The following is a 23,832-nucleotide window of genomic DNA, read 5'->3' as shown; positions in this document are numbered from 1 at the left end:
ATTAAGTAAAAATTGCAACAATGCTGTTGCACTTAGTTAAATTACTAGTAGAAAATTACTTAGTTAAAAAACTAGTAGATTTTTAAGACATTTTCGTGCGTTATTCTATAAAAATTAAAATGAAAGAAATCCACCCTTTTATACATTGTTCTTAGATTGTTGTAAACCGAATCGTCGTATCGATCGAGAGCCGAGGACAATTTACCTCAAAGTATTTCGCGCAGCAAGATGAAAAAAAGTGTAACACGAAAGAAGAACTCGGTTACACAGAGAAGTTTCGAAGTGTTTAAAGGAGGCGGCGTCGGGTTCGGCGTGCAGTTCGAGGTTCAATTGCGAGCAAATTGGGCTTTCCACCCCCCGACCCCCGTTACCACTGTCAAAGAAACCGAAGTCCTTCGGCACAACTTTCAATTAAACGCCGCCTTGTCCCAACCGCGATCGCCAGTGCTTTCTTAGCAATAACGGATAGTGGAAATTTAATTATTGCATTAGGATCCGTGTAAGATCAAAGGCCGTCGAAACCAATTTTTGTAAAATCCTTTTGTCGGGGTTTTTCACGTATCAGCGGAGCAACGAAGCTCGAATCAGAATTTCGTCGACCGTCGGTCGCGCGCCGCATTGTTTTATACATAGTTGCTATTTTATTAAAACGTAAGTATCGCAGTTAGTAAGTAAGAGTTAGGCGCAGATAGAATACAGGCTACAACGTTCGCTTATTATAAAATAGTTCTCGCTTTCTCGCCGCACTCGCGCACACGATACTAAAAAACAAAATACGCTGATCAACGCTCGCTGTTCTCGCCGTCTGTCCCGCTTTGTCGCACGCTTTGCACTGAGTTCGATTTGGCCGTTGAGCAGCACGTAAACAAAACACGTCCTTCAAGAACGTTCGCAGACGCACGCGGCGAGTCCCTGCAGTATTTATGTTTGGCGATCGACTTTCTCACGTCCTACACATCTACAACCTTCAAACACCTTCGCTGAATATTCGGTTCAGTCGAAGACGTGCATTGGACTCGCAAATATTACCTGCGCAGCTGTACGTATCTCAACGGTGTAAAAACGAAGAACTCGACTGAAAAGGTATTAGAAGTTAAGCCGTGCCGCACGATCCGATCGATCCGCGGACATTATCAGATCCGCCGGCGAAATCGGTGACCGTATAAATAGCCGCGCGCGACCTTCGAGATGATCTACGCAAGTTCACCGATGTCCACCGTCCTCCGGTTCATCCCTTTGTCCTGGCCGGCAAATGACGTTGCGTTATTTCGTGCGTCGTTCGATATCGGATGATCGTCTGCCGTTTTCCGTAAAAATAGACGCGTTCCGATAACGGCGATGACGCGCTATCGTTGGAAGCCCTAAAGGCGTAGAGATCGAACGCATCCCGGGATGAAACCGCGAGCAACGTCACCACATTGTCGTCACACGACTTACAAGTTCTCTCGGGGACGCGGGGGGGCCCGGCAGGGGAGATAGATGAGCGATGACCGTGAACAATAAACTAAACTTCTTCTTGTTCTCGAGCAGTGTCGCGGATCGGCGGACCTTCTCTCTGCTTCGCCGTGCTCGAACAAAAGTGCTCCATATTTTATTACACCTTTTTTTGCAATTATTTGGAGCACGTACGCCAGGTCGATTCTTAACCCTTTGCACTCGAGTGGTGCCTCTGAGGCACCACTAAAATTGTTAGAGATCATTTTTATACCTTATCGTCAAAGTTTATATTTAAAAACTGTGTTAAATAGTGAAACTATTGCAAGAATAAATTTCATACGTATAAAAATGCACTGCGTTGCATAAAATAAAAATACTATAAGCCAGAGAAGTTATTCTAAATATACAGTTAAAATTGTTTCGAGTGCAAAGGGTTAATCGATGAAAATGACGATCGTCGATCAACTTCGAGATATATTTTGGCGAGCGAACCAGGAAAAGCCTGGCGAGCGAGGGAGACTTTGAAAGCACGAAACGCAGTGACTTTCGTGGTATTACTGTATTATCCGGAGCGACAATTTGTGTCGGCGTCAGGGCCGTATACTGGAGATTGATACCCCTGCTGAACCAACAAATAGCTACAATTCGTCCCTTGAAAACCGTAATACGCATCCGCTTGGTCGCCGCGCCGTGGTTCCAACGTGTTCTCCTGTTTCACGCGTGGCACAGAGAGACGGTGTTGGTGCACGCCATTTCGTACACGCGCGCAACGCTGGACAAGAGCAGCATCACCTACAGGCTGCCCCACATAATGCGTAGCAAACCACTTAGGGTATTTGACACGTAGCAATCTCAAGAAAATAGATTTCGCTTCCCGGCTACAATTCCCGGGCTATCTTTATTCCCGGGTGTATGAAGTCGTGGAGGAGCCACGCGTTTCCACGTCTCTTTTTTCGCTATATTTCTTTGCCGCGAGTATTTTCCACGGAATTACGTGATGTTAGGATCGTCTTAAAAATACACTGGAAGAGAGAGAGAGGCGTGGCAGAAAAATGACAAGAAAGAAAGAAAACGATCGCTAAAAGGTTTACGACCAATTAAAAGCACGCGAGACGACGCGTTCTTCAATTGAGATTAATTGTACCAGAATATACTTCGGAAGGTTTCAACGTTCCTTTAAGGGCTCGGTTCCCGTCGCGTCAAAATACAATCGTTCCGAGACATTTTGTAGCTCCGAGTTATTTAGATGTAAGTTATTTTAATGGAAACGGCGCGCTCGCTTTGCATGGTTGTCCATAAAACTCGGGGCTCCGTGGAACATCCTGTACAACATGTACAACACCGGCCAGGTATTTATGTATAAATATACATAGACCTTGACAAAGAGACTCGCATGCTGGCCCACATGTACGAGCGTAACTTCTGGGTGGCAGAACGTAATTACCATAAGTCGTGAAATATGACTTCATGATGACGCGACGGTACGACAAATGGAGCAGGGCTGCCCCATAATGGCGACCGACATTGCGCCCTTTAGTCCGCTCTTCTCGTCGATGCCGTACGCTCCACGGTGCCAGAACCGCAGAACCCAGGGAACAAATCTTTCGTGAATAAGTGAAACGGCGAAGAATAATTATGGAGTTTGCTGAGAGGAGGCGTAACCGATCCGAGAGCAATATACGTTTATATTGTACAATATACTATATTACGTTGCAAATTGATACCCGGTACTTGATATTAACCCTTTGCACACAATGCCATTTTAACTCTAATTCTAAAGTAACTTTTCTCACATATAGCATTGCGATTTTCTATAACAAAATATATTTTATGCATATGCCATCGAATCTTGCAACTCGTGCAATAACAGTTGTACTTTTAATAATTTCTGAAATCTAATTTTTCCTAATATAAAAATTATTTTGAAACGCGCTGTAACAATTTTAGTGGTGCCTCAGAGTCGCCATTCGAAAGGGTTAAGCTATCGGGGTATGCTCGCGGATAATTTGTAACGCGTTCGAAAGAATAATTATCGGTGCGTATCAATTCTATTATGTTTAACCTATATTTGCTCGGTATTATGTATTTGCTGTATAATAGCGTGCGCAATGTCTATCATTGTTTCGTATTAGTTTTTCCCCCCCCCCCCCCCCCCCCCGCACGATATCTCTCTATTACAAGCGCATCGTAATTGAATTGCGCGGCGCATGAGAAATTGTTGAACGGACTTTGCCGAACGCCGTATAGCATGTTATTTCAATGGTATTCCTTTGATATCGGCGCATCAACCGTGCGGTATTGAAACGATACACTTAACAATTGTATTGTATTTGATGGGCCAATTGAATTACAGTACGCAACCGATCAGAAACGCGGCAAGTATAATTAATCGTTGGCGACGGTATTAACGATCGTGAATAAAACATTTTGTTCGAGCATTGCGTGAAGCATATAGCCGTGTTATTTTAACATAACGCGGTTTAATAAATGCGATCGGCACGATGATGTAATTTGTTGATATTTAAAATTGATACTCCTTGGAATTCTTGGATATTTCATTATTAGGAACAGAAGCGCGCATTTTAGTTTATAAAATTTAATATGAATTGTTTAGTTACAAAATAGTACAAGTTCCATTGCAAATAATTAATCTGCGATAATTATTTACACAATTTTTAAATTTTGCAGTTATTACAAATAAGTGAATATGATTCGCAGATTTCAATTTCTAGAAAGATAAACGTCGCTTGCAAAAATATTCATTTTAATCGCAAAATTATTTTTAATAGCCAAAGCTATATTTATATCGCAAAATCTTAGATATAAAAATTGTGAAAAGTTTAACTATTATACGAGTCACGAGACTCGATTTCATATGCATAAAATAAATATTGTTACATAAAATGGAGACGCTGGAAGCCAGAGAAATTGTTTTAGATTTGCAGTTGAAATGGCTTCGACTGCAAAGGGTTAAACAGTGGTCACGGATGACTAAAAATGACTTCGCGAACGCGACCAAAAGGTTTCCAAGAAAAGTAAAAAGCGTGACAAAACGCGGCGCCGAGCGCTTTTCCGAATTTAGGTTCGCGCCAAGGGGGTCGCTCTTCGAGTAGATTCTCGTGTAATCGAAAATAGACACAGCTTAGCGGATCCGGCGGTTCATTATTCCGGCTAGCCGGCCAAACATTACCGCTGCGTGCGGCGGGCATTAATTAATTCGATACACTCGATGGGGAATACACGCAATTGCGGTTGGACTCGCGTCAGATATGATCGCGCGGCCGGGAAACACGCGACCGGCCCTAAATGCCGTCGTCGAAAGTTTCCGCAGACTCGATCAATGGCCGGCCAATTTCAGCGAATCCCTCTTAAATCCTATTACACCGAAGCCTTCGACGTGACGCGAACGCTGCTTCGTAAAATAATTATTCCGACTATAACAAAGTAGAAAATTTACTTTTAAATCCCGATAAAATGTCGCTCGCATGCTTCCTTAGTTGCATTATTTTGTTCAATTATTTTCGTAGCAATCTTTTATTAATTAATCTTAATCTTTTATTAAAATAACTATGACTTGTTAAAAACCTCTTCGCGATTTCTAGTATTTTTTTTCACACGAACGAAGCATTCAACGTGGCCACAGAAAATATTCGGAAAATTCCGAAATTTCTTCGAAGAAATGGCCGGACCAGATCAAGACAAGTGCGAATACGTTGAAAAGCCGCGGCGAGTCGACATCCTCGGCAACACAGTAGCCGGTTGAAGACACCGTCAAATGATTTACGGAAAGCATACACGCGGAATTCAGCGCCTCCGCGAAGATTCCCGCGCATGAAACGACGAGAGGTAGAAGAGATAGAGAATACGACGACCGCCATTACGAGAGCGCCGCAACGATATTCCTACATAGGAAAAGCGTCACTTGCGCGTCCTTTACGACCGGAGGCCGGGGGGGAAGCTCATATTTGCAATGCTGCCACGGTACCCGCGTTTCATCCGCACGCTCCATAAAGCACGCGCGAATCATCGAGACAGCTTCTTTCTTTTATTCCTGCGCCACAGTTTCTTCCTCTTCTTTTTTTTCTCTTTTTAGCGGTCGACCTGATAGAAACTCGACGATTGTTCTCGCGGACTCGTCCGACGATGAACTTCGACGGTGACGCGTGGATTATTTGCTCGGCTATGTTTCTGGATCGCGTGCGTAGCCGCCTTTCTCCGATTTATGCAAATCGGCCTCTCGACAGAGCGGAGGGGGGGATCATCCTCGGATCCTCCCGAAACCCGTCATTACCTTGCACGCTGTATTTATATCTTAATTTACGTGACAATGCGCCCACACCTTTTTTGTATGCAAAGCAGACACGGGACGAGAGGATGCTGTAATAGCGACTTATAATGCGCGTGCCGAGCCAAGACTTCGGCCGCGGCCGTGTACAATGAGCCGCGCGCGCAGCCGTTGGTAGGCGTTCGTTCCACTGTCCGATGGGGGCACCCACATTGTTTCGACGAACTACCGCTAAACAATGTACGACTGTTTTATTCTTCGTCAACGATTCCCTTGTGATTAAGCGTGTACTCGCGGACGATCGCCGTTTCCGCGATGCCGCGCGGATAACAATAGACGAACGCGCATGTATCTGTTTAGGCTTGTAGCGTGGCTATTTTATATAACTTGGAGCATTTTATATATTATGGAATTGCATATAGTGCAACACTTGCTGCAACGGTTAACAGCTCTTAATTTTCTAAATACAAATGAATCTCCTCGGATCCCGAGGCTTGACTCTTCGCACTCGAAGCCGTTCCAACTATAAATCTGAAATAATATTGCTGACTTATAATATTTCCGTTTTATGTGACAAAGTGTGTTTTATACGTATGAAACTAATTCTTGTGATTCTTGCGATTTTTTCAATCTAAACTCTGTTAGTATAAGAATGATTTTAGAACGTGACAGAATCATTTTAATGGTGCCTGAGAGTCGCCACTCGAGTGCAAAGGGTTAACTGTAGTTGTTCGGATCGTGGAAGAAGGTCGAAACTTTAATTAAACGGAGCTAAATAAAACCATGCGGACAGATCATTCGGTTGCTTAAAAAGAAATCGAAAATGTGGGATAAGCTTTTTCCGAGTAGTTTTCGTGAGGCGCCAAGTAGAAACGTCCGGTAATGATCAGACGCGTTGGCGAGACGTATTGAACGAAGTGCGTTCTTATCGACGAGTTTATAAATTCGATTCTATTAACGATTCTATTGTAGTATATAGTAATATATATTATAGTAAAGAATGTTGTAAACGTATGTCTAAAATAAATGGTAGGCAATATGCCTAACGAGAAACCATCCCTTGCGCACACCGTGTCAAAGCGGATGGAATGCAACGGGCCGATCTCGATAAGCTATTTAGAGGAAGAGAAGCCCGCGTTACACGGGAGCATCGATCAGCGGTTTTTTAATTCAACAGTTGAACTTCATTTAATTCGCCGGGGGAATAAAATAATTGTCAGGCAGGATCGCGATAGGGGTGAGAATAAATCCGCTCGTAACTATAAAGCAACTCGGCGAGCATGTTGGCCCCGGTCCGATGCTCGCCGGGCATTAATTAAATATCACTTCTAGGAAGGGCATTCCTAGCGCGGGGACTCGTATATACGCACAGAATGCGCGCGCGCCCGCGAATAATAATCACCGGGGAATAATAACACGTGGCACAGGACGATAACGCGTTCTCTTTCTCTCGCTTCGAACCCCCGCTGAGATTGCTCGCGGCCGTGGCTGCACGCAATTGCTCGCGCGTATCACTTGACGAACTGCATACTTCATCGTAATAATTATCTCGCTAGATCGCGTGAGCGCGCTTGTAATACATAGAGCTGTTACAGCCCTCGGCAAAAGCCGCGCGAGAGAGAGAGAGAGAGAGTTGAGAGTGGCATCGCGAGCCCGGATCGACTGCGTATAATGCCTCGATCCTTTTCGAGAGTAGCTACAACAAATTCAATCCGACGGAATTATTTGAATTAACCGGAGACTTAGTGCGTGTCCCCCCGGCGATCCTAAGCTCCGATACCTTAGTAACTCTTTTAGCTCGTGCCCAACGGACACGCGTACGATAGGGCGCAAATTATTTTGACAGAGCATAAATTCGTGGCCGCGTTCGCGGTGGAAACCGGTGGCACTGGTAGGATACAATGTATCGCGGTCATTTGCTGGTTTCTATGGTTTACTTTGCGGCAACTGTACCCGAGACACGTTTCTTAGAAAATTGATTATAATGTGTCCACAGTAGCGATAGCGCCAATTTTTATGCAAGATAAAAAGCTGAACAGCTGACAAGAGAGAGAGCGTATAAACGCAACGGCGTCATCTTATCGCACGACGGCTGTACATAAACAGAAGCTGCTTCGTAATTTTTCAAAAACTCGCATTAATTGTTTTACGCAATTAATTCTGTTGCGCGCCAAAGCAGCAGCGGCTCGTCGTTAACACAAATTTATAACGCTTCAAGGAATAATATAAACGGTCCGAATACCATTTCTTCGCATACCAGAATACGCCACGATTCGATGGACGAGAGCAAGACACGTTCTAATTGTAGCAATAATTCCCGTGGAACACGTTTCTGATCTAAACGAGGCGCAACAATGTATCATACACCTGAGCCCCGGTTGAACCGTAATTGGAGCTGGTTTTCGTTCGCTTTCGAGATTCCAATCGTCCTCGCGACGATGTGTAAATGCGAGACTTCGGGGGTGGAGGTGGGGGTGGGGGAGAAAGAAGATGTTCCGGTAAACAAATCCAGCTTCCGCCCGCGGGATATACCCTCCAGCATTTTTCCAATAAAAGCGCACGGCGAGCGTAACTCGAGGAAAGAAGGCGACGTTGTCCCCCCCGTCGCTCGGAACAATATTGCTGCCTGTTCTAGAAAAAAAGTGGACACGACGTTAGACGTCGTTCGTTATAATAGCTGTCTGCCCTATCGCAACCATTTCGAACTGATGACGTTAAGGATGTAAGGCGATACTTTCGCGATATGGAATTTTCATAAAAAAAAAATTCCATAAAAATACGGCGGTTAAGATTAAAAATGTTGAAGGTGTTGGAGGTATTTTGAAATGTTAATGTATTATTTTTAATCCATTAAAATGGCTCAAAAAAAGTATCAATTTACCGCTTGGTTTTTATAAATTGCGATTGATGCGGACAATTTTTATTTTGCACATAATTCCGCAGTTCAGTTGCAGTCCTGTTAATGCCAAATTAATAAAATAACTCTTCGAAGTACAAGAGGCAGGTTACACGCTTAATCATGGTATGTAAAATATAATTTAGTAAGACTAATAATACCTTTAATTTAATAACTTTAATAACCTTTAATTTAATAACTTCAATAACCTTTAATTTAGTCAATTTAATAACCTTTAATTAAATAATAAAAGTATGAAATTTCAGTGAAACATTAACGAATGCCACTTGAGAATTAAACGTTCCTCAACTTTTGTCCATAAGTGTATGCTCCTGGACCCTTCAAAGGCGCGCACGCTCTACGAGCAAAACACGTAAAGCCGCAGCAGAAAATTGGATTCCTGAGTCGGCTTATGTAACGCTAAATATGATATATTTAGTTAAGATGATTAAAATTCTATTTCACTGCAGCGTCTACTTAATTATTACCGTCGCGACCTTTCCATGAATCGTCGCACCCCGCGCGTCCTCCTCTTTCCTCCGCGGCGTGTGATGCACATGTGCATCTGCATATCGGATTACTCGGAGCTAAGAAGAAGAAGAAGAAGAAGAAGAAGAAGAAAACGGCCCCGCAAAGCGGGCATAGAGAAGGCAATTGCTCGCATAAATATGTAACGCTAGGGATATTTTGCGTTCACGCGTAATTGGCCGGTTGAATCACCGGCGGTTTCCACTCGCGGACTCCGTAAACCGCCGCGGCCATCTTGGCTCGCTGCGGAGCTTTCGCAATCCGCGGCGCGATTTCAGAAATTTAATAACAATCGAAACCGTGATTCGTCGAATGAAAGCAACGCGACGCGATCTTTGCTTTTTGCAGAGTGCAAAAAGTGACGTTGCAAAATGCACCAGGCTGCGGATACAAATGCAAGAAAGAACGTTATTTATTTCCTTATTAATTTTAATAAATTAACGTCGGAGAATTCTTTCATTATTTTTTACTGTTTCGAAGGTATGTCCCAATTATATCGATTTATGAAAGTAACAAAATACAAGTATTTTAATTTTTCTATGTCGACCTTTTTATATTCGATTTTCCATTTAGGCTATTTGTTATTTTATCTATAGATTAAAATATAATATGTAACAATTAATTATTGTCTACACAACTATTGAACGAACTTATTCTCTTCGTTCTACACTCCATTTTTCCTAACGTTTCATTATTTTGATGGAAATATAATCTACAGTCTTAGAACTGTTATAAAATTATATATTATATGGAATATAACGTGTTAAATAGATCTTCTTTTTTTAACGGTAAAATATCTTATAATCGAGCCGCATAATGCCGCTAATTAAAAATGGTTTCCAACACAACGAGCTTCGCCGTCGCATAGAAGTCGTTCATTGTAAATTCATAATTTTCTGAAACGAAACTCCTCCTCCGCATGAAATACGAGGAGACGAGACGCTCGCCTCCTCGCCAGGCGCATCGAGATTATTCAATTTTTCTCGGCGGACCCTCGAAACAATACAACAGAAAAATACAATCGACGAGTTATTAAATAGGATGAAAGGGAGGTGAAACGTGTGCGGAAAGAAAGATGTCCCGACGAGGGTTCCCCGTTCTCTCTCTCTCTCTCTCTCTCTCTCTTTCTCTCTTTCTCTTTGAACAGGAGAACTTCCACGATTCGAGTCTCGTTTTAAAAGAAGAATCTTAACGAGGACCTCTCGACAGAATTGTCCACCGGTCCCAATTATACTTTTCGCCAAAGCTCTCTCCCGTTTCGCGGTGAACGCGCCACGGTACGGTGGATCCGCAACGAAAGTCCCGTAACGGATGCGGTTTGAATCTTGCCCAACCGAATTATGCGGTGTTCTGGAAACGGAAGGATTACGCCGAGATCCGAGAGGACGTTTTCGACTTTTCCGCGCGCGCGCGCGCGAGAGATGCCTTTCATTTTTTGTTAGGATCGGCGCTGTTTCGCGACACGCGAGCGAGACATTGATCTCGCGAAGGGCAAAAGTTTCTCCTCGCAATCACACGTCAGTAATAGCGACGAATTGTGACGTATACGTCACCTACGGAGTTACGGAAAAAATGACGGAGGGCTCCGGAGCGCTAAGGGTTAACTCTTTGCACTCTGAGGCGCCACTAAAATTATTCTACTTCACCCAAAAATAATTTTTGCAATAATAAGGTTTAGATTGAAAAAATTGTCAAGTAGTAAAACTGTTGGTAGGAGTCACAAGAATAAATTTTCTATGCATAAAAATTTATTTTCTTAAATAGAATGTATATACCAGGAACCAGAAAAATTGTTTCAAATTTACAGTTAAAATGGCGCCGAGTGCAAAGGGTTAAGTGTCAATACCTCGAAAGTATAAGTATTGTTGAATACCCGTTCAAACCGCGGGCAAACGATTCCTCCGATTCGCCGTCGGGACTGTACTAAAAGCGTCGAGAACGTTGTTTATTCATCCCCCTTGATAAATCGACCGTCACCGTAAAGGAAACTTTCACACGGTCGAAACTTGTCTAAGATTCTGTTGAGATCGGCGCGGAATGAGCAAAGGAGGGGGGAAAGGGGTTGAGGGGCGAGGGGGCGGCGAGGGTTTATCAGCGATCGGGCGATGGGGCAGCGGTTGCAAGTTTCTCGCGTTGCAAATCGAATCGATCGTATCGATCGGTGAAAGAAGGGTGATTCGGTTAAGCGGCGTTGGTAGTTAACAGGGAGGGTCCGATGTAATTCATCGATCGGGGGCCCCGACGTTACTCTACGGACGCGCTAGATATCGATAGCCCTTGGAATGTTGTTCGTGGACAGCGGCTCCACCAGCGGCGGACAGCTTTACGACCATCTGGAATACCATTACAAGCCTCACCGATGCAACACCACCACCACCACCGTCGTCGTCGGCGTCGTCGTCGTCGTAGCTGTCCTCCACGTACATTCGGGGGACCCCATCAATTCAGCGTTCACGGGCCAGAATGATTCTTTGCGCCCTAACAATATCGAGTGCCTGCGATCTGCCCCCAGCAACTGCGAACATTGCCGATCAATGTTATTAATAGTTTGCTTACTTGTTATCAGATAAGAGAAGTTGTTTCGTCGCACGGTTCCGAATTATCAATCAAATAATATAATTTCATCGAGTTATCAATGAACCGTGGAATCGTTACATTAGAATCATTTTCGATTATTGAAAAAATCGAGTAAAGAAACGATTGAAGAAAATTTGCATAGAAACTGCTTTATTTTTATATTGAATATGGCTTCTACCTTGCGCACGCGATTCATCTTATATTCTTCTCCCATTTATCTGAGTCGTGTTCAGAATTCATTTTTATTGTAATACATTTATTTGACTAGGATGTTGAAGGTACAGAAAAGTTTAGATACAATTAATTTAAGTGGTTCGTTTTTGCCATTTAACGGGTCAAGTGGATAGAGTATATGGTGCGAACTTATAGGACGACCATTTAACCCTTTGCACTCGAAGCCATTTCAACTGGAAATTTGAAGTAATTTCTCTGACTTATAGTATTTCCATTTTATATAGCAAAGTGCATTTTATGCATACGTAATTGATTTTTGTTATTTGCGTCAACGTTACATAACCTTAAAAATTGTTTAAATAGAAATTTCGTTAGCGTAGAGATTATTTTGCCATGTGATAGAACAATTTTATGGTGCCTCACAGTCACCACTCGAGTGCAAAGGGTTAATACTAATAAATTAATAATTACTAATAAAACGCCATTTGCAAGATATCCTTCGACGGCAGAAAAGCTCGCAATTAGGTGAAAATTATTACACACTGAACAGAACCAAGTGCGCAAACGTACGACGTTTCGCCATTCGATCGGAAAAATGTCCGTCCTATCGTTTCGAAAATATCCCGAGCCCGAAGAGTACCGAGGGCGATCGGCGCGTCCGATCCCGAAGTTAAACGAAACGATGTAAACGCCGGTAAACCAACAAACACGCGCGGCCAGAATTAATTATCCGCGAGCGGAATACCAGATTTCGCGTCCCGGATAAATCCTTTGGCGCGTTATTAAATCGTTTCCTATTTTTTATCCCCCCCTCTGGGCTGGAAGAAGAGAGAGCGCGCGCGCGCTTATCGATCGAATTTATCTTCTTTCCGTTGCCCGCTCCTTGCATGGGAAACCGTGGCGGACTCGTTAGGGAGAGGAGAAGTGACCTACGAGAGACCGACGTACACACGCACCCAAGATGCGCCATTCAACCTTCCGAGCACGTCCTGTAATGAGAACGTATTACGAGCCGTAATAAAATCTATCGTTATCGCGTGGACCAACGATACGAATGCCGGGGCTGAAAGGGAGGGGGGGACGGACTAATACATCGCGTCGAGAGGAATCGATATAGAGGGAGGGAGACGTTCCCCCCCGGTCCAAGGAACGAAAAGAATTCAAAGGCGCGCACACTCTTTTAGCGGAATCTGTAATGGCGCTTGGAAACGCTCCTCAGACCGGATATCCGATACAATGGAATCTTCTTCTTCTTCTTCTTCTTCTTCTTGCGTCCCTTGATCGTTCCGAAACGGTATTTGAATACCGTGGACCGCTGGGGGCTTTTTATTCGAATACTTTTTAGGGGTTAGTCCCTTTTCTCATTCATTTGTCTTCTGGCTACGCGGGAACAATTTCTCAAACGAATTTCTTGCTAGGATAAATTGATCAACATCGGGTGAGAAGGATATATTGTCTTTTTTAAGTTCGATAAATATTTTTGCGAGACAATATTTAATTGGATGTACTTTCGATCTGTCAACTTTGACGAACCTATTAACCCTTTGCACTCGAAGCCATTTTAAGCTTAGATTCAAAATTGCTATTTTGACCAGCTGTAGTATAGTACTAAGATTCGTAAAACTGTTATGCTTTTAACGGAAGGCTATTTAATAATGTCAACATTATTTGGTTAATTATGTAACAATTTTCATTGACCCTCCAGAGGCGCCACTCGAGTGCAAAGGGTTAACAACTTGTTAACTTATCAGTGGATTCCAGTCACAGTGATGCAAATCGCAATTTTCCAATATATTTATTGTTACAAATGCTATTTACATTTATTGTTACAAATCTCCGTCGCGAGTCCGACTGGTTAAATTATGGCAAGGGGTCGAAGCTTGCCTTATTAAAACGTTCGCGTCGCGGGCGGGGGACAGAGAGAGAGAGAGAGAGAGACATCGGAAATATGGTGGCTCGCTCTTCTAATTCGCTAATGATGCAAGCGGATTAAGGGATCATTAAAAGCTATACCTGTTACGTAATCAAAGGGGGGCCCTGTCGACAGGGTAGTCAGCTGAATCAGCCCGTGCGTGGAAAATACGCGCGTGGCACAGAGGAGTCGACTCTCCTCCAACCCTGCGCGCCGCGCGCCGGGTTTCCGACCGGCCGTCGTAACCGCACCGGCACACAATGGCTGATTAAGCCGCTTCGAACCGTTTACAATGTCCACGGGCTGCCACTCGGCGTTAGTTTCAATCGAACGAGCCGACGACCGGATCGACCGGGTTGCATCGCCGTCAGTCCGTCATTAGAGTACGCGAACACCTACGATGCGCATTCGAACACATGATGTTACGCTGGTTCTCCTCTGTTTTCTTTTTCTTTTTTACTCTTCCTCCCTCTTTGACGGTTCTCTATCAATTGTAGACACGGACCAATTCGAAGGGAGCGACGCACGCTGCCGGAGGAGACTCAATGGCAATCAACGAATAAACATTCGCACCTCTGACCTAGATCTATCTATCTCTCTCTGATTGCGCGCTCTCTCTCTCTCTTTCGACTGCAAGCTGTGATTTCGAAAACTACCCCTATAATAATTCTTTTACTCTCTGCCAAAAAGAAAATTTATCAAACAGAAATTAATATATTTGTCATAATTAAAGAAATGTAATTTTTAATAACGAATGCGTATCCTCATTTAGTGATGCCAATACCAATAATAATAAATTAGATAAAATGAAAATGTGGCTGGCTAAAACAGCTATTTTAGATCTAGGCTTAAAATGGCTTCGAGTGCAAAGGGTAGAAGGAATAACTCGATGAATTCAAAAGAAAAAAGCATTTTACGTTCCCATCGCTTTTACGCGATCGTTTATTTTCTATACGAGTTCCCGTACGAATAAATTCTTATTCGAATAAATTCTTATTTTTATTCGGATAAATTCTTATTCTTATTCGGATAAACTCTTATCCTTATTCGGATAAATTCTTATTCAAATAAATTCCTATCCAGATTTTATTCGACTAGGATATTTCTCCATAAAATTTTATACCTCGGTCTTTATATCTCTCATCCGTCTGCCGAATAAAATTTCGCCCAGGAATCTGCTCGATATTTGCTCGACGACCGCGCAAACATTTTCTAAACAAACACAATAATTTCCCTATTTCCCTAATTATGCGGGGTGGCCTGGCATCGGGGGCAGAAGAAAGGTGCGCAACGGCGAAGGAAGAAAAACAAAAAAAAGGCCGCGATTCATGGTCCTTAAACCAAAACGTTCGAGAGAAGCACGCCACAAAGAACCCGTGGCAACACAACTCAGCAAATACAGGTCGGGGGGGGGGCTCGGGCATTGGACTAGCTCTCTCCGATTAAATAAATCCCAGCCCCCTTTGAGCCAGCTCGAACCGGAAACAAAGGTCTGGTCGAAGTGTCGTGGAGTTAGAACGGGGGGAGAGAGAGAGAAAGAGAGAGAGAGGGATAGAGAGAGAAAAATAGAGAAAGAGAGAGAGAGAGAGAGAGAAAGAGAGATAGATAGAGGGGGATAGAGGAGGAAAGAGGTGCAGAGCGGAGCCGGGGGAGAAAGGGGGCCGGGCTGCATTCAAAGAGGATTTCATCCGGCAGACTCGGACGATTCGTATCCGACGCGTAATTAAATTCAGCTAAAACAATAGCCGTGGAGGGCGTTGCAGAGAAAGCCGATTTGGAGCGGTAACTGGCCGGCAAGGCCATCGTCGCGAGGGACAAGGAAAGAACGGGGAAGGCGAAGCACGGGGGTGGAGTAACAGGGAAAAGGAAAAATGGAAGGCGAAAGAGAGAAAGAGAGAGAGAGAGGGAGATGTCCTGATGCAACGCGAGAGGCAAGAACAATGCCAGCCGTGGCAATGGATTAAATGCCTCGGCGTCGTAGCAACGGTATTTGCGAGGTCTCCGCGATGGAATTGCTCCTCTGACGGACGCAAAGCGGCTTTCGCGTCACCCGCAGTGCGTGTATTGTCGCTTTCGTTCCATGTCGAGGAAAACGAACAGGCTGGAGAATTCGAGTACGTAAAAATTCTCACCGGTCGGCTCGTTTCTGTTCGACAGCGAAATGCACCTGAGCAGGATCTTTTATACGCGTCGTGCGTACGATTTGCTGTACGCGTCCAACGTACACACCCCTCCGAAAGTATCAGGGTGTCCCATAATTGTCTTCCCTTTTTTTGACTAAAATAGTCGCCCTTAACCCCTTGAGTTAACCCCTTAACACCTCGAAGCCATTTTAACTGTAAATATAAAATAATTTAGTTGTATATGTCAACAGTTCCTTAAAGAAAGTAACAAAGCAAGGTATCACATTATTGCAAAAGATGGAATCGATTGCAAAATCTGATAAGTTTGTATAATATTAGAAATTGTCAAAGAAAAATATAGAAATCGGTCGTTTGGTTTCTTGGTTCCAGCGTTGATAAAACACGCGAAAATTTCAATTATATAAATAAATAAAGCTATTTGTATGCTCTGAAATTAAAAAACTAAACATCAAAGATTTTCTAGTCGAGAACACTGTTTGTTACTTCCTTTGGTTTCTCTTTCCATACCTTTTAATCTAATTTTTCGAGCGTATCTCCGTGCGAAATAAAACTAGCAGGCTATCGCGTTGAAAAATAAAAAAAAAGAAAAAATTCTCCGCGGTTAGATATGAAGTTACACGTTTTTCAAATATTAGTCGACGCGGGAAGTCCGCTGCTAACAGACCATAGCCGGTGAAAAATAGACGAATGAACTGTAAATACTTTTATCTTTCCGTGTAATACAGAATAAACTTTCCTGAAAATAATACTAACAAATGGAAACAGCATTACGATAAAATTTCCTATTGAAATATATATTTCGAATTTTATGAGAACGAAATGTTTACAATCTCTTCTAACATTTCGAAAAATCAATTTTTTCTTCGTCGAAGAGAAAAACGAATAATTCGTAGAGCGAATACACAATTTACGAAGATTATTCGATGGACAATTGAATTTGATTTTTACCGAATGAAACGAACGTTGTCTCGACGGGGCGAAACTCGAAGATGAGAAAATGGGTCGATTCGATCGGATAAAGGGATACGTTTCGCCGGCGTTGGGCAACGGCGTTGCTTTAATCTCGGACACGGAATCTGGCTGTTTTACGCGCAACGATATTACAGTAAAGGCGTTCCTTTATCAGCGATCTACAACTTCGTTTAATATCCTTTTACTGCGGCTGGGGAACTTGGTCCGCGGGGTATCGTTCCCGCTTGATGCTCGTATCGCGGAGGTTAACGTTTTAATTCCTCTATTATGCATGGAACTTCTTATCTGTTTCTCCATTCTCCGACCTGGACATCTGTCAACTGATATTGCCGTGCACCGTCTCATTATGCGCGCGCGTACATGCATGTCATCGTGACATTAACATTCCGGAAAGATTGTTCGAGTCGTACACGTAAATTGAAACGGCCCACGTAGATTGAAACGCGAAAAAACAGCACGGACTTGGAATTTTAGTACACTTTTGCTACCATTTCATTGCGAAACATACATTGTGAAAAATATATGTAACATTTCGTTGTTATAATACGAGGAAATCGTTTACTATTTTTATTTCGTGAAATTCGTGGGTCTGGCAAAGGGTTCAGATGTCATATAGCTATAATTGTCATTAGAAAATTCCTTAAAAGCGTCAGCAATTTCATTTACACAACACCAAATTGTTTAGATTAATGCTTCATTGATTATTTCTTCTGAACAATTTAACTGAAATAAGAAAACCTCAATTAAAAGTTCAATTTAAAATCAAATAAACTTAAAATAATTCAACCAGAATTATTCAACCTATATTAATTATTATTAACTCCTTTGTAAATCCTTCAGTATTCCAAACAACAAATTCAATTTGTTCAAACGTATTAAAATGGAAAGAAAATATTGGGAAGTGGTGAAAAATTGGTGGAATATTTAAGTTACCCCCTTGTTAACCCCTTGCACTATCGCTCCTTTCATACCGCGACGATTAGCCCTTATTTATACTTCATAATTTTCCTAATAAAATCGGACAATTCCTTTTTCCTATATCGTCTTTATTTACCTTCGCTTCTATACTTCGATAACAGAGGAATTTATTTTTGCTTTAACGTGGAAGAAATGAATAATATTTATATTTAGTAGAGCTTGCATAAAATCTTCACCGCGAGCCTGACTCGTTATTATAGTGCAAGGTGTTAATCGTCCGATGTCCCGATGCGGTAAACAGTGTCATAGCCCCTTTTGGACGTCGTTTGACGAGGAAGTGCGCGAGCCCTGGCCGTCCTCTGGTGGCTTGTGCGGCGGTGAGAGATCGCGCAAAGTATTTCTTCGAGCGACAAATGTTTGCGAGACAGCCGTGCCCCGTCGACGGTTGGCAGCGAGATTAATAAATAATCATTACGCGGCAATAAATAGCCCAGATGTCCTGCGAACCAATCCCGTACGGGGTATCAGTAATTATTAATGGGGGAGTAGCCGCAGCGCACGGTGAAGACCGCACGTGGAGCATCAAGTGCCACCGATGCAGTCCCGGGGATGGTCACGGGCACCGAGCTTTCTGCTGACCGACGATTTATGATTTCGCTGCGCCCGGTGTCCGAGCTGCAGCTGCATCGCGGCATTATTCGCAAACTGTTACGTCTATATGCGCGCGGGTAAACCACGTAACCCGTCCACCATTATTATTTCTGTAGCCGGGCAGTATCGATGACACGCTTGAAATTGTTCCGGAAAGCGTCGACAAATCGACCTTGGGACGAAGAACTTGTCGATCGCGTTATCGCAGATTTCTTCGACGAAGCAAAGATGTCGGAGATGTCCAACTATTAGTTTGACTTTTTTGGAAATCTACGCTGGTTAATTATAGAACACGATTTCGTAGCGTAAACGTGAAAAAATTGAAAAGCGGTGTAAATATTCTGAAATTCTTTTATCCGGTTTACCAATCGGTAATAGCGCGCGCGGTACTCGTTTTAAACGATTATCGAATTTCGCTCGCGCTCCTCGTGGAAAAGTTTTCCTTTCATCGTGCCAGGATTTTTTCTAAAAAAAAAGAACCATGGAATATTCCTGAAACCTACGGCCGCGAAACAAGAGAATTAGGAAAAGCGAGGAAATTAAGCGGGGGGGGATCCGCGTTATTACGATCGAAGCACAATATATTTACGGTTCTCTGAAAAAAACGCCCGGGCATTTCATAAAAGCCCGACGTTCGCGAACGGTCCGTAAATATAAACCGGGCATCGGATGACAAAATGAACCGGCCGAGCAAATTATTGGACGCGCTCTCCGACGAATATAATCGACGGGTGGATCTCGCGTTTTGATGCGCGTTCAGCTACGAGTTGGCCGCGCACTAAAACCCGACTTTTGTCCTATTTCAGCGCGGCTCGCGGCGTTCCTTTTTCTTCGCGGACCCGGGGAGAGAGTCACCGAGAGCCTCGACACACGGCGATAGAGGCGGGGTATCGATTATCTATGGACCGGTGCGGTCGGTGGACGACTCCGCCCTGGCGCGATGCCATTAATGTCCCAGGGAAATCGTTGTCAATTCGTGAAAGGGCGGACGTCGCTTCTGCCTAAGAGAAAGAATCCAACATCCGTCACTTTGTATCCACGTCTATTCGTTATGCAAATGTCAGACCTATCCCCGATACGCCAATCAGGGCCGCTCAGGGGTGAAACGAACCGATTCCTTTTCTGTCCTTTTTTTACGCGTCCGATACAACCGCGCCGATTCTCTCGATGCGATGAATTCCTCGTGCACGGTTAACGTTTTTCGGTGTACGGTCTAGCCACGAGTTAATCCTTTAGTTATAGTATATGGTTTCATATGGAAATTGAGAATTGAGTTGTCTAAATGAAATTCTAGTGGAATTTCAGTATTAAAAATTAATGACTCAGGAAATCAACGTTCAATGCTGAAAACATTGATCTGCATGGACTAAACAAATTTTTGTAACAATTAAAAACTATTTTTAAAATACTGTATGTCCACTCGTAGTAAATTATGCCAAATTTTCTAAGCCGAGAAAAAGTATCGACGAGTTGCAAGTCGAAAATATTTGTGACCATCGTTTAAAAAATATTTACATCATTGAAAATCCTAGTAAAAATACTATTTACAATTTATCTGTATGTTTCAATATCGATCGATACAAATACACCGCATTTCGCTAAGAAACTATATAATAATAAAAAGACAAGAGTGTATAAACAAAATTAAAATAAAATATTGACTAATATCATAACAGTGGATAAAAATTAGTATAAAATCGTATAACAAAGTATAACAAGGAGTAACAATAAGTACATACAAAAAATAGAATAATAAATGGATAAACGAACGTGGGGAACAAATAACGTTGAAATAAATTGACAAACAGATTCGTTCGAAATAAGCGGGTGTCCTAATACTTTTCGAGGTGGGTGTACACCGGTTCGATAATTCGCATTTCCCTCGATCAAGATTGCGGAATAAATACGACGCAATAATCCAATTCCGATTGTCAGTCTGCGGCGGATTAGTATGTTTAGTCCGCACGAAAATTACTTCCGAGTTTGTTTCACGGCGGCGAGGGCAGCGGACGGTGGTAATGCGCGCGTTCCCGGCCGTGGTTCGAGGTGATTTTAAATGAGAGGTGCCCCGGCAAATGTGCCGAACAGGCCGCGGATCTCTCGCGTATAGAAGAAGAGAGAGAGAGAAAGAGAGATATATATAGAGAGAGAGGGAGAGAGAGAAAGAGAGATAGATAGAGAGAGGGAGGGAGAGAGAGAGAGGTACACACAGGAGGCGCGTCAGGTGTTATATCCTGACTTGACGTAATCTAATGGATGGAGGTCAGTCGGGGTGAAGCCGAAACAAGTCCGCGACCGCGGGTGGTACGCACACGGAACGCGGAAATACCGTGTGGCTAACTTCCTCGTTCGGGTGAAAGAACAACTCTCCCCGGTCGCGCCGAGTTCGGGTACTTTATGATATTTGCATGTTGTTCAGCGGGATGGAGCCGTCAGCCTCTCTTGCCCCGGGAAAATTTTCAAACGCCAAACTGGGTTTTGCGGTTCCCCGGAGGGAGGGGGGAGGATGAAACAAAAAAAAAAAACTGCGGGCGTTAATTCATTTGCGCGGCTTTTGTCTGTCGCGAGCTAACACTTAGCCCTTGGTCGGTTAAATTATAGTCTGTGCCGCCGCGCCGGAGATAATGAAATATGCCGGACCATTATGGATTGCTGTCTCTCTCTCTTTCTCTCTCTCACTCTCTCTTCGGGCTTTAAACGATTCCCGTTTAAAGCGATTCGAGGGAGAACGCCTCCGGGCGGCTTCCGGCTAAAATAGAAAATTTCATGCATACTCTTGTATGGAGTTTTAATAGTCCAGTATGCGCGGACGTTTCAGAGGCCGATGCTCCTCGCTTCGGAAATAAGTTACGGGAATAAATCGTTGTCGTATCGGTGTAATCGATTTCTTCATGAATAAACAATGGATGGTAATTATTATGAAGGTGCGCGAGTTTTATAGCGTTCTTGCTGTCGAAACGAAAACCTATTTTGCAGTGCAATATTTTGCAATATTTTGAAAACCGTGGTCGATGCACAGTGCGATGTGAACAGTTGTTAGTTATGAAAAGTAACTTTCAATCTCCAGTGACAATTAAATAAATTAACGAAACCATCGTGGTTGGGTTATACGTTTTAGAAATATATCGATGATATTTTCTTACGTTTAAATATCGCTAAAAGCGTAAAATGTTAGAATTCATAGAAAATAAAAATATACAAATATTATATTTTAATTATATTATAAATAGAAATTACTCCGAGCTTAGTACTGTTTATACGAGTCAAATATTTGCATCTTTTCATTACGTTTGCTCTTAAAGAGTTGATAAAAGAGTTAATGTAATATTCATTAAAGAGTTAATATTACATTAACCAATTAATGTAGATGATTTCGAAATGAAACAAGGACGTTTTGTGCTGGCAAACGATGACTGTCCAAAGAACGACATCCTTGGACTACGCGTACAAGAAACGTTACGATGGTATTCGAAACTAAATTGTGCAAGATCATGTTTCAATGGACAAGAACGTAAAACGTAATGCACTCCGCGTGTTGCCTTTAAAAATGTTTGTGACGAAACAAGTCGTCATGCCAATTGCAGTTGTCATCTCGGCATGACGAAATATTTCCAAAGAAAGTATATTTCCCAAAAAAGTATTGTGCACGTCAAATCGCACATGGCGAGTGATTCTACAATAGTAAAAGCAGCATTTGTCCTACACACATTGTAGCAAAGAAAATGGTTCGCGTCATCGTTCCAAAACTGTTCGACATAATAAAATTAAAGTTTTAATTATTCTTTTTAAGTTTTAATTATTCTTTTCAAGTTTTAATTATTCTTTTTAAGTTTCAATTATTTCTTTAAGTTTTAATTATTCTTTTTAAGTTTCAATTATTTTTTTAAGTTTCAATTATCATTCCGCATCACTCCGTATTAACTAAATATTTTGCGCTTATTTGAGGAATCGTCGATAATTCCTAATACGTAGAGTCCTAATGAAACCATCGATGGCAGGTAATCGACCGCGATGGACATCGTGTCGCGAGTTTAAAGAGCGAATCGCGTAGAATGTCGGCTCGGGAAAAGAGAAGAGTAGAAGAGGGAGAAAAAAAGAACGATAAGAGAACGGCAGCGCGCTCGCACGATAAACAAGTCGGGGGTCGTAGAAACGGTAAGATAGGAATTATTCATTGGCTTTGCAAACAAGTTGTTGCACAGCAATTTGTTGCCGGTAAAACGCCGCGTGCTGACAAAAGCTTCTGTTTGCTCTGCATACAAAGAGCTGGTGTGCCACATGCGCCCATTGGAAATATCGATGCGCGGGAATATGGAAATGATAAAACAGTTTCTAGCGTTTCGCGGAATACAATATACATATATATGTATGTATATATATATATGTATATGTATATACGCTATGACATCATTTACGGAAACACGAAATTAACGTTCATTATATTTGGGGAAAAACAAGATTAACGTATTGAACATCGTGGAAGTGTTAACTCGTGCTATGTTTGTTCAGCGATGAAATTTGACAGTCGTTAACGAAATCATTTCGTGCAAATTCGTAGGAAACTGATTTTTTTAAATAAACAAAAAGAAGAGTTGATTTGTTTAAATATCGATTGGGGAATATCGCTGAATTCGTATAAAATTGACAAATAGACGACCGTTGAGGTCTGTTAGCTAAAAAAGTTATAGAATCGCAAAAACTTAACGATCGTCGCGGTGCACTTTCTAACAACGCGCCTCGCAACATCGAGGAAGCTCGTTCCACCATTGTGAGTCACAATGTTGCACCCGGCCGCGACGCCCGAGTACCGTTTCTCTGCCGGAGCAGGAAATGTCCAACGCAAACTACACTTTAATCAAGTTTCAAAGGCCGGATCCGCCGTAGTTTTGATATTCAGCCGCCATTTTGATCGATTCCTCTACCTACGCGAGCGAAGAAAAAGAGACTGTAACATGTCAATTACATGCCTCGCTATCGCCTTGTTTTGCCGGAACACGCTGCTCCGCGATCGAAGACCACACGCGATTTCGAGGAACGTTGCGTCTCGAACGGGAACTGTAATAACGTTATCGACCGGGTTGCTCGGGCAATTTCGTATTGCTTGTCAAATAGAATCTCTGTTTATTAGATTTTTGGTGTCGTTCGAAATTCTTCGAAACTTCGAGCGGAATAAATTCGCGATGTTTCGTTAACATTGCAAATATTTCTTCCGGGACATGTTTGAAGTACAGTTTCGCAAGTCGTAAAACGTTCTTCGCGTTCCCATGATTTCTTATTATGCTGTGCTATTTTTATGATTATGCTATGACTCGGTTCTTTTTTTATTTTAAGCGTAATT

At 42.6% G+C, this 23,832-nt stretch overlaps 1 protein-coding gene across 2 annotated transcripts in view; it reads left to right on the top strand.

Annotated features, from left to right (window-relative positions):
- The window catches only part of LOC144474819 (uncharacterized), a 292,010-nt gene that overhangs the window by 252,189 nt on the left and 15,989 nt on the right, over positions 1-23,832 (top strand). The window lies entirely within an intron of this gene.

The sequence above is a fragment of the Augochlora pura genome, chromosome 9, assembly GCF_028453695.1.
Source record: "Augochlora pura isolate Apur16 chromosome 9, APUR_v2.2.1, whole genome shotgun sequence".
NCBI classification, from domain to species: domain Eukaryota; kingdom Metazoa; phylum Arthropoda; class Insecta; order Hymenoptera; family Halictidae; genus Augochlora; species Augochlora pura.
This window is presented reverse-complemented; position numbering and strand designations above follow the sequence as displayed.